The sequence below is a fragment of the Hibiscus syriacus genome, unplaced genomic scaffold (assembly GCF_006381635.1).
Source record: "Hibiscus syriacus cultivar Baekdansim isolate YM2019G1 unplaced genomic scaffold, ASM638163v2 tig00113725_pilon, whole genome shotgun sequence".
NCBI lineage: Eukaryota > Viridiplantae > Streptophyta > Magnoliopsida > Malvales > Malvaceae > Hibiscus > Hibiscus syriacus.
In genome coordinates, this window is record NW_024063471.1 from 12,339,315 (window position 1) to 12,351,816 (window position 12,502).

The window sequence follows — 12,502 nt, forward strand, 5'->3', positions numbered from 1 at the left end:
TAAAAACCTTAATCCAATTACCTTGTATTATTCTTGTCTTAATCTCAAGAACTAAAAGCCTTAATCCAATTACCTTGTTGCCATCCACATCCTTCATTCATCATCTCATTATTTGATCGAGTCTAGAACTTTCTAGGTTTGATTAATCGACGAAGAGCAATGGTCATCATCCGCTTCCACTTCTCTATCAATTGGTTTCAGATTTGGGATGATTACTGGAGAAAATCTAGTATTATTGATTGTTCTTACAAGCATACTACATCAAGTTCATCATTTTCAGGTTCTTTTTCAATTTTTTAGTTTAATTTCAATTCCTTCTTGTTAGTTTGACGTTTTTTTCATAAAAATGAAAATAAAAAAAATAAAAAAGGCACAAAAAGGCAAAAATAAATAAATAAATAAATAAATAAATCCATAAAACACAAACGAAGGATTTTGGGATTGATTTTTTACAGGTACTTGCCTCATCTTAAGGGAAATTTCTACTTTAAACTTTAGACCAATTAGACTTCATTTAGCCCCCTGGTCTATCATTAAAGATTGTTTTACAGATTTGAGAACTGGTTCTTATCAAATTTTTTCTAAATTTTCCAAGAAGAATTTGGTTCTGAAATTTTCCTGATCCAAACTAAACTTATTGGAAGACATAAAAACGTTTAGAATATTTGGAGATCCGAAACACCCTCAAAGACATTGTCAAGTCAATCCAACTAAACAAGGTTTTTTCGGGTTTTGTTTTCCCAACGTTTTCTTTGACTTTTTTTTTGCTTTAGGTTCTTTTGTTTTACCTTTTATTGTTACTCTACATCATCTAACACATTCTCTTCCCTGTGTTAGTATGATTAAAGAGTTTGCATACTTCTTCTTCCTTGCATTCTCATTTTCTTGGAGTCATATCCTTTTTTGGCCTCTTAGAACCCTTAAGTAACATTTTCTTCCTTTGCTAATGATTGAACTCCAATAAAAACCTTGGAAATCTTTTTGAAGAAGAAAGTTTTAAAGAGTACAAGATCGACTTTCTTGCCTCTCGTTGTGTTACTTCCTTGAGTGACCTGTGAGGTTTCTTGTTTTCTGTTATTTTCTCTTCACTTTAAAATTTTTCTTTGAGTGGTGTGATTTCAGGATAGGAGAAGAAGCTACTTTTAATAATACCTTAGCAAAACTATTAAATGTTAAAATCAAGAATCCTCTTTACTGTAGGGAATTCAACAATGATTTGATGAACTTCCACCTAATATCCCCATGAGAAGATAACAAAGCACCAATGATCAATCAAGATTTCACATGCTGGACCTTTTTGCTAAACCAAAGTTCACAATTCCATAATTCAAAGGAGATTATGATCTAGATGAACACATATGTTGGGATAGCAAAGGTGACCACATATTCTCTCACTGCAATTGTCCCATGGAAAAACAAGTACAATTGATCACCTCAGAATTCCAATGTTATGCTCTAACTTGGTGGAAGCAAATAGGAAAAGTGATGCAAGGTTTCTGAATACCAGACATCATGTCTTGTACATATCTTAAATGAGTAAAGAGAAAACATTTTATCCCGACATACTACATTCATGAAGTTGAGCAATGACTTCACTGACTTTAACAAGACAAAAGCTCAATAAAAGACTACTATAGGGAGATGACATCCTTAATGAATTGTATAAACATACATGAAGTAGAAGGATATAGGGTTAATAGATTTTTCAATGAGTTACATCCAAACATCATTAATCTTCTTAACTTACATGTTTATGAAAGGATTGAAGATACACTAAAGAAAGCAATGACAATCGCATCACAACTTTATAGGAAATATCGTTTCAGAGACACTTACTAGGGTACTTCATCTATTTCGCAAGGTACTTTATCTACTTACCAAGGTACTTTTTCCATTTACCAAGGTAATTTTTCTACTTCCACTTGTTCTACTATACTTTTGACCACGGATACTGAATCAGACAATGGCATCGATGAATAGGATGCTAGTAACTTTGTAATCAAAATTATCTAAGGTAATTAATCACTTCTACTTTTTCTACTCCACCTTCTACAGAGGATACTAAATCAGATAATGACATCGATGAATACGATGCTAGTAACATTGTAATAGAAGATACCGATCTTCAGTCATTTAACCTTACACCATTGGAATCAAAAGATGTAATTGAAAGTCATGAGATAAAAATTTATGAGGAGGGTGGGAAACCATAAAAAGAAAAAGACATTGAAAAAAAGGAAAAAGAAAAGAGGTCACAACCCATAAAAGCCATGAACATGACCCACGAGAGGTGAGTGAACCTAATTTTAAGAAGAGAAGAGTGATTGAAAATACATATGTGAGCAGAAAAGAATTGATAGAGAATTTTCTTCGCTAAAAGCCTTATATCCTTGTTCAATTTAGTGAATCTATTGTTTCGATTTCTAGCATTAACAAGAATTTTTCTAGTGTGTTTATTTCTCACTAACTGAATTTTTAAGAAGTTTTAGGTGATCCACCTGATATATTACCACCAGAAAGAGGGAAACAACACCATACTAATCTAATTCAAGGTTTTATCATATCCCATCAAACAAATAATCTTGGAGGAACAAAAGAGTTAGATTTTCTATAAAAATACTACATCCAAGAAAGCCTTAGTCATTGTGCCATCTCAGTGACAAAACAAGAGTTAAACCACACCAAAGGTAAGTATGTTGTTTACTTTGATAATATTCTTATCTACTCACATTCTCTTGATTTTCATCTCCCCACTTCTGTTCGGTTCTTGATGTTGGGGAATCTTGTGCCAATGACTCATAAAATTGTGATTTATGCCCATCACTATTTCCATTCAAGGATACTCGAAAGGTTCCTTAGAATTACAAAACCAATATATTTGTATCAAAAGAGTCAAAGTCAGTTGAAGGCCTAGAGGTGGTGAAAGAGGTGGAGACAAAAATAGAGGCGAAGACGAAAGCGCCAATTTAAATAGTGAATGAAATTTTCATTTTACAATAATTTTAAGATGTTATTCTCCTGTTGATACGACTAAAGAAGTTGAAAAGGTGAAGGCCAAAGAAAAATTAGCAGTGTCGTGGAAAATATTTGAGGTTAAGCCTCATCCAAAGATTAGTGAGTTATTGAATGCGACTCAAGCTCACAAGTTCTTGTAACTTTTAAAACACGATGAATATAAGATCATTGAACATATCCATAACCAACAAGCTCGAAATTCAGTAAGGATTTTTTTGATGAGCTCTGAGGTGCACTGTAATTCCTTTTTAAAAGCACTTAATCAAAACATTCATGCTGGAGGATATATCTGTGATTAAGACGGATCAAATAATGGGGCATATAATAGCTGTTAATTATATCACTTTCACAGATGATGAGATCTTAAAGGCAGAAATAAGGTCTATAAAAGCTTTGAACGTCACAATGCACTGTAATGGTCATGTTATACACAATGTTTTGATTGATAATAATTCTACGCTTAATGTGATGCCAATGGTAACTCTATAATATTGAGTTGGACATGAAGCCCTAGCAAAATATTTTCAAGGATTTTGATGAAACCTAGATGGGTGTTGATGCAAGCACGTTTTCACCTAATAAGGGAGTACTCTTGAATGTTTTTATGTTATATTTTACTTTATACTAGTTTAATGATATATGTTATTATGATACATCTCATGTTAAGGTTACTAGTTATGCAATTAATAAATAACTTAGCATGAACACATCTTCATAATAGATGCACATTGTTATTTAGATATGTTAAGAATGTTAGAATAATCTTGCAAACATATTAAGCATGATTCATCATATTTATATAATGGCAGCATACTTATCATTTATTTTATTAGCTCATATACATTAATTTTAGTTCTTAAGCTTTATACATTAGCTCACACACATAATAAGATGATATATTTGGCTCATGACCTTCAATCATAGCTCACATTACCATAATAATGCATGACAGCAAGGTATTTAGCTCATATCAGCTCAATGCCATGGACTTACCTTGTTTCCTTGCACATGTAGGTACATTAGAGCATGACACATGTTGGGGTAGCTTGGTGGGTTATTGGGACATCATATGCAGCTCAAAAACAGCTCAAAAAGTACATGGCAGTTAGTGGAACACTAAGGAAAGCTCAACTCAGCTGGAGGAGCTCAAGGCTAACTAATCTCAGCTAGTTGGACCATTTGAAGCCAAGTTGCTAAAAGTGACATCAAGTGTAGTTTAATGTAGCTGAATGTGTTAATATGAATCTTACAAGGTCTTGGCTAGGAAGCTCATTCACAACCAGCCCCTTGCTTGCTAGCTAGCTACACACTTAAGCAAGCTTAGAGGAAGACACATGCACGCCCAAGAAGATGCACCTGACCAGCCTTCATCCTATGCACAAGGGTACACCACAAGGCTCCCTAGAACACCCATGTGCATGCCATATGAACAACCCCCATGTTCCTTGCATGTGGTCTCATTTAGGCGCCAAAATGAAGAGCTATCTAACCATTCGGCCAAGCATAATCTGTTCTCCTTTTTGGCGCCAACTTAAAGGGATACAAGAGCTATTCGGCCAAGGGTTAGTATCCTTCATTTAAACCAAACCATCATCTCTTTTTGTATTTAAATTATGACTTTATAGGGAGACACAAGAGCTGGCCGAACCACCATGTATCTATTCAACCATGCCCCTCCAAAACCTATAAATAGGCCATCATATTTCATTTGTAAGCAGACCTTTTTGATTAATTAAAATTAGATTATTCTCTTTGCTTAAGCCCTTGTGACTTTTATCGACTTATCAAGTATTTTAATACTTGTGGCATCAACCCTTTCCTTTGATACTTGTGGTTTGTATCTCCATATAGATAGTGGGTTCAAGTCCTTACTACCACCCCTTAAAGAAGTAATATAAAGTTTGGGTCTTTTCTCTCTATAGCATTGGTTCTTCTTTGAGTCTTCTTTAAGATACTACCCTCACAACCATTCCATTATTTCAATTAACCAAACCATAGCCATAATATCCTTCCGCTACCATCTCTCATTTATTAAATAACATACCATTTCATCTTTACATCTACCACCCAAACCATCTATTTGAGCCATTCACTTATACAGGTTGATTCCTTCCTAGATCCACAATCAATTGAAGAGGTAGAAGTACCTTACATCATGTGTGATAAGAAAAATTAACATATAACTTTTAATTGGACCAACTCTCTACAATGTTGAGTTTATGGTGATGGACATCAACATGAATTACAATGTTTGCTTGGGATACCCTGGATCTATTTTGTAAAGGCATTTCCTTCATCATTATGCTAGAAATTAAAGTTGGTAATTAATCATAACTACTCAGTCTAGGAGTTGAGGTATGCATTATCATCTCTGTATCTATTGATTACCCTTATATCAAAACAAATAAAAATGCTATAGAGTGTTCTTTCTGAGCTTTAGAATTTTTCAATGCAACTTTTATCACCGAGGTAAGTAAGATTCCTCACCTATGGTTTTCTAGTTATACCAAGATGTTTGTTCGAAAGACTTTGGGAAGATGAGGTAAGATTGTGAAAGGCCTTAGTTGGCATCTATAGGGAAGTTAGTGTTCGGAAGCATGTTATCACAAAAATGGGTTATCATGGGCTTAATTTTAACTCCAACTTTCAACATATTCAGAAAAAGATAGAAAAGAGAAGTGAGGTGAGGTGAGGAAAGCCACTATAAGAGGAGAAGATATCCCATGGGAGCATATATATTTTCTTGATATGAAGTACATTTTTAAATCAAGAGGGATGCACGATACAAAGCAACATCTGGTCAATGTAATCTGAGAAGGAGAGCAGATGATGGATCAAGAGATTTTTGATGAATCTATGAATGGTTTTTAATCAATATGATAAGTGAGAAATGTAAGGATAAAAGGTTATTGGCTGGAATTTGTATGTGCTTCCCAGGTGAAAAGCTCAACAATTGGAGCACACCACTTATCTTTTTTAGGCTTAACTTAAAGTAACTCTCAGAACCAACCCCTGCGATTGTCCCCCGAAGCATTAAGGGTCTTTTGTTAGGGTAACTATGTTTATTTTACTTGTTTCTTTCCAATAAAAGATGTTTTCTTTCATTTCTCAAGTGATAATCATTTGACAATCATTTTTTGCATTATTTATTCTTTCATTTTTTATTCATTTCATAAGTATTCTTTTTTGCCAATTATATATTCGATCTATATTTTTTCTAAGGTTTCCTAATATTAATAACATAAATATTTTTTAATTTAATTATGGGATAGATTTTGAATGGCCTATATGTTTTGGAAAAATTAATAAATGTGAAAATGAGGTAGAATGTGATGTTCCTTACAAATTATTAAGGTTGGTTAAAAAAAAGAAGAAAAATAGATCTTACATCCCAAAGAGAATATTAAAACTTTAAATTTAGGGAATTACAAAGAAAAAAGATAAGTAAAGATTGGAACTACCTTATCACCTAAGATAAAACAAGATTTGATAGGTTTGATTCAAGAGTTCAAGGACATCTTTGCTTGGTCTTATCAAGATATCTAGGATTTAATATATACATAGTGGTGCACAAACTTTCTATAAGTCCTGATTGCAAGCTAGTTCAGCAAAAACTAAGAAGAATGAGGTCAAAAATGCTATTGAAGATCAAAGAATTAGTGAGGAAGCATATTGATGCGAGATTTCTCCTAGTGGCTAAATATCCAAAATTGGTAGCCAATATAATCCTTGTGCTGAAGAAAGATGAAAAAGTGCACATATATGTAGACTATAGAGATCCTAATGAAGTGATCTTCGAAGGAAAATTTTCCTTTGCCTCATATTGGTACTTTAGTGAATAATACTACAAGACATTTATGGTTATCTTTCATGGATGATTTCTCAATGTATAATCAGATCAAGATGAATATGAAGAATATGGAGAAAATAAAATTTGTGACCATGTAGGGCACGTTCTGCTATATGGTGATGCCATTTGGGTTAAAGAATACAATACCAACATATTAGAGGCCTATAATGACCCTTTTCCATGATATAATGCAGAAAGAAATTGAAGTGTATATGGATGATATGATTGCTATGTCCCAAACTGAAGAGAAACACATTCAGAATTTGAGGAAATTTTTCTAGAGATTGAGAAAGTATCAGTTGAAGCTCAATCCAACAAAATTTAGTTTTAGAGTTGTAACTCCCCATACCCAGTCACGAAGAATAAATTAGATACATAAGCATACATTCTAAACTTTTCGGACAGAACAAAAACCCTAATCATGCATACTTTGCATAAGCATTTAAATTTAACATACATCATGCAATACATGGCAACATATTACAAATAACGATTTAAACATCAATCAAAACTCAATGTATTGCAAGATATACGAAATTAACTACACATGGGTAAATCAGTCATTTCACACAATCAAATAATTCTTTGAAAAATGGTAATTTAATTTTCCCAATATTCATTATTAATTATTAATCAATGACGTGCAAATTTCCATATTAATCGGACACCAAACAAGTACCTAATAGAATGCTTTTCTATGAACTATAATGTAAACATTTCAAAAGTCACATAAGAGCAACAAACATGCAATTGACACCTTTATTATGAAATTCAATGTATTAAAGTGTGACAGAACAAGTCTCATAAAAGTCTGAGTTAAGGTCTAATAATAATTAGCGATTCAATTTCTGGACCATTTTAAGCTTCTATAAACTTCCTAGGGTCAAACTAAGACTTAGGGATACTTTGGAACTTTAATGAATACAATTTTACCATTTTCATTGAGCAAACTGTGAAGGTATTGATCCTTTTTCACGGGGACCGATCCTTTGCAAAATAGTAGGTTTGGGATCGATCATCTTTATGGAAGGGATCGATTTTTTTTCTAGATTTTTGATTGAGTTCATAAAAAAGTGTTTGAATCTTCAACAAGACAATAATTTTTGTTTGGACAATTACAATTTATTTCTATTTTACAACAGAAATGAAGAAATTTATAATGGACTTGTAACTAATTGTCAATGACACCTAATAAAAAGGATTTGCTATGAGTAATTGAGGATACATTGACTAACTATTTGCACTTTATTACAATTTGAACAAATTATTCGATGGAAAAGTATTATAATATATATTAGAAAATTTATTCGATTTTATAATTTATATAATTGAATAAGTATGCTAGAGATCTAATACTTATCTTAAGATTTTGGAGATTCCTTGAATAAGATGTTAAGGAAAAAATTATTCGACCTATTTTAATTAAGTAGGTTGGGAAACAAGTAAGAATGACTGAAGACAATATTGTTCAAATCGATATTAATTTTACTCTAGTCACGAGAAAAAGAAGATGGTAGAGAAATATTTGCATCTGTTTAATTTAGGTAAGAAAATTAGAGTTTTCTTAAGGGAGAAAAAGTTGTAATACTCCAAAAATTTGGTTAGGGACTAAAATGAAAAGTTTAAAGTTTTGATGGTTGAGGTGAAAATTTAAGAAAATTTGGAACCCTCAAATGATAATTTTTCCAAAAATTATTTGATCTCATAAATAGATAGTTTACCTATGAAAAATGGGTTGGAAATAAAATTAAGAGATTTATTTGGGATTTTTATTGAAAGGAATTAATAGTTAAAGTTTTATGAAAGTTTTCAGATAATCAGATCAAATAGAAATTTGATAATTTATCTCTGGCCATTTGATTTAGGCGAGAAGATGTAATTTCCTAATGTCAGGATAAATATAAGCTAGCAGATTAAGATTATGGATTCTTGGAAGAATTAGTACCATTGAATTTAAATTAAATTTTATGTTAAATCTTAGCAACTGGATTAGAAAAGGTCATTATTGAAATTTAATTTTACTACAAGGGCACCGTTGTAAACCACTAACAAAATATAAAAATTTACGCATATTGATGATGAGTTTGAGAAGGGACACATTATGGAACCACTGAATTCAAGGATAAAAAAAATGGCAATTTTTCTAGAATTTGATTTTTTTAATTAAATTGGTTATTCAAGTTTCATTTGGGATATTGTGAAAACGAAGAAAAGAAGACTTACCTTTCTTTTCCAAGCTACTCCTGGCTTCTAAAGGTAAGGATAAAACTTTTTTTTTATTGATTTGATTTTCCTTTAATTTACTTAGATTCAAGGTTAAGACATGAAATACAAGGTTGATGTCTCTTGCATTTTATTTCTTTTGATACCAATAATTCATGGATTCAAGCTTTCACGTTCTTCATATTTTAGGTTAGATATTTTATGGTTTATGCACTAAAATGAAACAAAACTAGATTATTAAGGATTAAAAATTGCTTTATCAATTTCATGCTTGAATCAGGATAAATCTTTTGTTTGCGTTAAAACCCCTAATTCAACATGTTTAGGGTTTTATTAGAGATTTAATTTTGAGATGTCCAATGATATATAAATAGATTACATGCTTGATTATGATGTTTGTAAGCCTAAGTGGCCATTGAGATAGCTTGGAAAAATAGGGTATTGTTTTGGCAATTTTTAAAATTATAAATATTAATGTGTAGATGTTAAATACATGCTGGAAATGAGTATAAAACTGATCAATAAGCTTTATAGTGTTTATTGAAGTAAAAATGACCGACTTTTAATTTAAGGGACAAACGATAAAGACAAAAATAGAAGATTGAAGTGTAAATGATGAGTTGATGATGGGTATGGATGGAAATAATAATAATATATTTTATATGTAATTTAAACGAAAAAGGGCCATGTTGGATACATTTTATGACTATTTCAACAAAATGGAAAATTTATTGTTTAAAGTATAAATATTGTATTATTTTATGTGTACGATGGATGAACATAATATATGTTAAGGGATATAATGGGTTTATTGAAGTTTGGAAATAATATTAGTGGCCATATTACCTATTCAATCATTTTGAGAAAGATGGAAAAATTATGGTAAAATTTATTCGAATTGTTGAGTACAATATTTTATGTTTGGTTTGAATTCTAGCATAAACTTTTAATTCTATATGTTATTGAAAGTATAGAGAACGTATTCATGTATGCACAATGTGTTGATAAGTATAAAGAAATGGAAAAGGAACCAAGCTTGAACACATTTGATTTCTACATGTTGATCTTTAGCAAGCATGATAAAGTTTAAGGACTAGTGGAATATAAATGGTAGTGTCTGGAAACTCATTTGGTTGCTTCATATTCCATAGTGACTCCGTTCCATCATATGGATTGCTCTCAAAGAAAATATAATGACCAATTGTGAACGGACTAAACATATGCTTACAGATAATCCAACTTTTCCTTATTGTGATGCTCCCCTTGAATCTTTCTTTCATATTTTCAGAGAATATACTCGCGCTCGAAGTTTATGGAGTTGGGTTGTGCCTCCCTTCACTTCTTCTCTAGTGCCTTAGGTCACAGATTCTTAGCAACCTTGTGCAATTTAAACCCCTGGAAAATGGAGTTACCTCATGGTTCTCTCTTTCTGCTTCCACCATAAGGTAACTCTTGAAGCAAAAAAATTATCTTGTATTCAACAAGGTCATGCAACTGACTAAGAGAACCATACGTTGGAGACTTAATTGGGATAAATTCTATGGTTATCCTAACCCAAACTTACTTAGGTGTCAAGAGAAAATCATATATAAACCAGAGTGGATCAAACTTCCGCTAGGTTGGACAAGTCTAAACATTGATGGAGCATTCTCTACAACCAATGGGGAAAGCTCAATTGGAGGAGTTATCCGAGACTTCGATGGATATTTAATCATTGGATTTTGCAAAAATTTTGGCTTAAAATCTATCCAAAAAGATGAGCTTTGGGGCATAAATGAAGGCCTCCTTGTTTCATCGAATATCAATTTTTCTAGAGTCGTCTTGTAATACGACAATGCCAAGCTATTAAGATGTTTTTTTTTTCTATTGATAACTCTCTAAAAGAGATATCATGTATGATCATTTTACCTAGATTAAGCTTGAACTTTAGCATCATTAGAATCATATTAGGAACATTTTAGATTTATTTGATCATATTTTGCATCATTTGCATTATGTGAATAGTTGATGGAACTTGAGCTATTTTTGTTGTTTTTATGTTGAATATGGTATGCTAATGTTGTGGCAATACTATATGTTGTAGGTGATGCTGTGAAGCGATGCTGTATCAAATTACTATGAGTGTTGATTCATCAGACGGTTGTGGAAGATTATGGAAAGAGGACTACTGTTAAAGTAGTTTTGAAATGGCCAAAATATCTTGATATTTATGGACTATTCCTATTGGTTGAAGGATTGACTATTTCGGCCTACATAAGGAGGATGGAGTCACCCTTTTCGCAATCCTTTTTCACCAATTAATTTCTTCCACAAATTTCTCTCTTCTAAGCCATGGCCGCCTAAACCATTCACCAAGATGTGTAAGAATAGTTGGGGGAGCATTGCCTTGTATCAATGACGATCGAGTGGAGTTCTAATTTAGTTTCATCCCTTTGCTTAAAAGAATGAAGTGACATTTATTAACTTAGAATATTTCTTAATTTCAGAAGTTGTGTGCTTTTTGAACTTAAGATGTTCAATGAAATGGTTTTATTGCAATTATTGCTTATATTTTTGTTTTCATGTGTTGTAGCTTTTATAAGATGAATCTAGAAATGAATTTATCTTTATGTATATGACTTTGATAATTTTTAGAAATGAAAGTTATTGATTACCATATTGCAACATTGGTATTGCGAAAGTAAGTAGCATATGGAAACATGTGATGTCAATAATCTTTGCCTTGTTAACTATTTAATCATTTGGATTTGTGAGAATTGGTTTTAAGTGATTAAGTAGGGTTAATCTTTGCAAGTCACATGAATGCATCTACCTTAGAATTATCATAATGAAAATTGCCAAGAGATAGTTGCATATTCTAATCCTTTGATTTATTAATATTCAACATGTTAATGCACTATGAATCATTGAAGTTGAAGCTATTTCCCTACTCATTCCGTGACAAAGCTAAAGCATGGCTCACTTCGCTGCGACCTAGTGCTATAACATCGTTGAATGAGTTGGCATAAAAGTTTTTTCTCTTCTTTAACCCTCTCAACGTGAATGCTAAATTGAGGAATGATCTTAAATCATTCAAGCAAATAGAGGATGAGAACTTATATAAAGCTTGGGAGCGTTTCAAGGATTTGTTACGTAAATGCTCGATGCATGGTTTCCAATATTGGACACAAATTGAAATGTTTTAGAATCGATTGAATATGAAAATGCGAATGGAGCATTGTTGGATAAAAGGTACAATGAAGCCCACAATATGCTTGAAAGGATATACAACAATGACTATTAGTATCGTAATACAATGAATATGTTCGATAAACATAATATTACAGTAGTGGGTAATAATGGTATTAATACGATAGATACATAGATGAAAGCATTGACTAAAATGATCAAGAACATATAAAAGCCTAGAGGAAT

General features: G+C 32.0%; 1 non-coding gene across 1 annotated transcript; it reads right to left on the reverse strand.

Moving 5' to 3' along the window:
- Positions 1–12,135: 12,135 nt before the first annotated feature.
- LOC120187790 lies at positions 12,136–12,242 on the reverse strand. Its single transcript, XR_005522336.1, has one exon. It is a non-coding gene; the product is annotated as a small nucleolar RNA R71 (small nucleolar RNA).
- Positions 12,243–12,502: the final 260 nt, after the last annotated feature.